Below are 4,401 nucleotides of genomic sequence, written 5' to 3'. Positions count from 1 at the left end.
GCTGAGGGGACGGACAGCTCTCCCGAGGTGCTTGGGGGGTGGAAGGGGGCTCAGAGGCATGAGGTCTTGCAGACCTTGGAAGCAGGTAAACTTGGGCATGGACCCCTGTCAGACCCCCTGAACAAGGCGGCCTTGGCCAAGCCCCTGTGACCTTCGCTGTACAAGGGGAAGGTGACACCACACCCGGCACAGAGGCAGCTGGCGCTGCTCATCCTGTGGGGACGTCAGCTGGAGCATCAGGCCTGCTGGCGCACAGGTACCCAGGCGCCCAAGCACCCCAGGCCCTTTCCCACGCCAGTGTCTTTGCACGTGCTGTTCCTTCCGCCAGGAACACTGCCCTCCTGTCCCCACCTCGGCTACCGCTAAATGCCACTCCACCATCCCCCCACCTCCGCCAGCCTCCGTGTTTGTACGCAGCACTCGGCTGGGCTCATGCCGTTCCCTTTGTTCCAAGGGCACCTGTCTTCTTGGTAAATATCTATTCCGGATTCAAACATCACCTCCTCCATGAAGCCACCCTGACTTCCTCCCTCTTCCCCACTGGACATGTGCAGACTTCCAGGAAGGCACTGGTGACAGTGGCCCCATAGAGGACATGTGTCTTTCTCTGCCATGAGATGGGACTCCATGAGGGTGGGGACAGTAGCTGATGGAGCCTGACACGGAGGAACCCTTCTCAAGTAGTGAGCCTTATCACCATGACACAGCGATGCTACCATGACATGGGGAAACTTCCACCCTGTCCTCCCAGCTAAAGAGAATGCTGTCCTGCCCCACTCACCTGCTCCATCTTTGAAATCCCTAGCGAGAGTCCAGAGGAACCAGGTGTTTCCTGGATCTCTGAGCTACGGAATTGGGAAAGTTGAGAAAGACAAAGGGGAAAGAACTTGACCACCAGGCAGCTCCTGTGCTTCCCGGTGTTCTAGAGAATTCTGATCATGGGCAGCGTGGAGAGGAAACTGTAAAACAGTCTGAGACAGGAAGCAAAAAGTAATGAGCTGCGAGCCTGGGTGGGAGGAGAGATGGAGAAGCTGCAAGGGCGGAAAGAGAAAGAGGACTTGTTAGCGCAAGTTCACGCGCCTGCGGCACAGCGAGGCCAAACGCACCAGAACGTTGGAGTTTGGAGCAGAGGAAGTTTTATCGCAGGGCCGTGCTAGGAGACAGGGTTGCTCACGCCCTAAAAGCCCCGAAATCCCTGAAGGGTTTCAGCAAAGCATTTTTATTCTTATTATTTAAAAAAAATTTTTAAAGTCTCACTTAGACTTTTATTGATTAATATTTACTTATTTATTTGGCTGCCCTGGGTCTTAGTTGCGGCACACGGGATCATCATTGTAGCACACGGCATCTTTAGTTGCGGCATGCGGGCTCTTCGCTGCGTCATGCAGGATCTAGTTCCCTGACCAGAGATCGAACCTGGGCCCCCTGCGTTGGGAACGCACAGCCTTAACCGCTGGACCACCATGGAAGTCCCAGCCAAGTATTTTTAGAAGCCAGGTAAGGGAGGGGGGTCCGCGGGCTATGGGATCAGGTCATGCCCAACTCTCTGATTGGCTGATGGTGAGGTAACAGGACGGTGTCACAGGGGTGAAGTTATCAGTCCTCAGGCTCCAGGAGGCCTGGGCCCATGTGCTCACGGTCATCAAGTAGTTAACATCTTCCATTTGGTGGGGAGTTTTCACATCTGTAAAACAACTCGGTAATGTGCATCAAATACTGTTATCTAGGTACTTCAGAGGGGAGCTAAAGCAGAGGATATGGGGGAAGGCCTGTCCCGGGAAGGCCCCATAGGGTCCTGCTCGGTTACAGATTTAGGGTGGAAGGTCATTCTTCACAGAGACTGGGCCACATGGGGCCATGAGATTCTTTTGAGTTACACTGTGTTGTTGTCAAAAACCAGGAATTCTGCCATCTCGACGCATCCCAGCCTGCGCTGAGCCCCGAATGTCTCTGTTGGGGTGAAGACCCAGAGCCCCCTAAACCAGCCAACTGACTACCAGGTTGAACCCCCCTTGCTTCCGGGTTAGGAGCATCGAGGCTAGACATCCCTTCCCGCCTCTGCCAGCGTGTCACAGCCTTCATCTTGCGGCGGACACTGTGAGGTTTGTGTCTCCAAGTCCTCTAAGCGCAGCTCCCAAGCTGTGTGATCTCTCCAAGATCAGTCACTTGACGGAACACGCTGCTCCTCTCAGGCTCCCACACCCGCCTGCCGATGAGCTTCCGCCAAGGTCTGCCGAGAAAGCACCTCACGAATGATGAAAACTGGAAGACAATTGAGGCTTCTCGGGCCTCCCTTCTGAGGCTGTTCTGCTCCTGAGAAGAGCATGCATGTCATCTGGCTGCTTCACGGAAACCTTCTGCGCTTCTGAGACACGCTTTCCCAGGACCTGCCATCCAGAATCGAGGAACAGGGTGGGCAGAGCTGATGGGATGGGGGGGTCAGCCGCAAAGGCGCCAGCTCAGTCATCAATCGATTTACGGGCCCTGCTCAGAGGGCTGTGGGGCGGGGAGAGCTCAGGCTGTAGCCTGACTCAATCAAGCTGGCATCCCCCGCTTAGATGTGTGACCCTGGGCAAGCGACTACGGCGATCCGAGGTTCAAGCGGTTCTCGTCCGTAAAGCGAGCCTTAGGATGCCTGTACCGTGGAGTGGGTGGGATGGAGGACCGAGCGAGAGGAGGAGGCAGCAGGAGGGCCTGGAGCACAGCAGCAGCTCAGGGAATGGTGATGGCTGTGAACAGGGGCCACACTCTAGCCAAGTGGGATCAGCCGACCTGGCCAGGAGTGAGTCTCGGATGTAAACCTTGCTCACCTTGTGAGCTGGGGCTGGTCCCTTGACGTCTGGAAAACAGAACTGATAATTCTGTGCAGGGCTATTGTATGGGTCTTATGAGATAATACAGGTGAAGATGGATGGCGAACTGTAAAGTGCTGTGCAAATATCATAGACAATTGCTAACAGTGATCTGTGTAGCCTAGGATGGCTTTGGTGCTAAGACATGCTTTGTGTTGGTGTCTGATTGCTCAGTGGGCTCTCCCCTGGAGGTACGGCCAGTGGTTAGGAGGATGCACTGTGAACGTGGGCTGTGTGATCTTGCGTGAGTTACTTAACCTCTCTGGGCCTCAGCTGTAGCATGGTAAAGCTATCATATTTGCCTTAATAGCTGTACAGAGCCTTGCTCTTAGCAAGTGCCTGATAGACATGCTTTAACAGTCATTATTCTGAGACGTTATGCATTTCCTCTTTGGTGCCTTTGGTCTCCATCGCCAAGGTTAAGACTCATAGCCCCCTCTAGCCTATCCCCCGCACTTGAGCCAGTGTCTTCATTCCGGAAGCTCTCCAGCTGATCAATTTAGCGTGACCCACCCCAGTCCCTTCAGATATGGCCCAACTCCATCCTGGCGTCTCCTGCTTCTGCAGCCCCAATCCCGCCACTGTCTGCTGCCCTCCAGCGAGACAAACCCATGGCGCCGGGCCTTTGCACATGCTGTTCTCCTTTCTGGACCTCCAGCCATCCCCCTGCCGGAATCCCCACCTGGGCTCATTCACACTTGCTGTCTCCTCAGTTAACTAATGTCTTCACATCCGTTTGCAGCTGAGGAAACTGACGCTCAGAGGGCAAGCAGCTTGCAAAGACCCTGGAACCCTTAGATGTGGGGGAGGGGTGCAGAGCCAAGCCTACCTCACTTCCGTCGGGGAGGAAGAAATTTCCCTCTACCCTTCTAGGTTCTTCTGGCTGGTCTAAGAATTAAACCAACATGAGACAGATCAACAGGAGAAAATCAGACAAAAGTTTAATAACATATGTAGATGGGAGAGACCCAGGAAAACTAATGCCCGCAAATGGCCAAAACCCTTAGCTTAAATGCCATTTTCAGCTAAAGACAAAAAAGGATGTTGGGGGTCGTGGTTTGGGACTTCAAAGGGGAGGAAGGCAATTCACAGGAAGGAGGAAAAGCAAATGTTTGGAAAACAAATGTTTGTGGGCCTCGCAGAGACAATGGGACACGGAGTGGACTCTGATGTCTAGGCCCCTCCCAGTCAGCCCCCACACCTGGCCCATGTTCTTTGCAGATATCTCTGGTGATGGCTCTATTCCAGGAACAGGCCCTTTATCTAAATTTTTTAGGCAGCTAAGAGGCAGCAAAAAGAAACTTCCCTGAGTCTTCTATTTCTTAAAAACAATCAGTCTGAGTTAATCCTCCCAAAGAGACACATTTTGGGGTAGAAAAGTTTGCTCCCTGCACTTCCAGTACCCCAGACCCACCTGGCAGTGTGGACAAGCGCCCGGGGCTGAGTGCAGTCCCCAGACTGAGGACTGTGGGTGACCTGGCACCGTAATATTTGTGAGAGTGCCAACCCGAGTCCCAGGTGCCAGTTGGATCCCAAAGGGACAGGCCCC

Source organism: Orcinus orca, chromosome 11 (genome assembly GCF_937001465.1).
Source record: "Orcinus orca chromosome 11, mOrcOrc1.1, whole genome shotgun sequence".
NCBI classification, from domain to species: Eukaryota; Metazoa; Chordata; class Mammalia; order Artiodactyla; family Delphinidae; genus Orcinus; species Orcinus orca.
The sequence above is the reverse complement of the archived record's forward strand: the minus strand, read 5'-3'. Positions refer to the sequence as shown.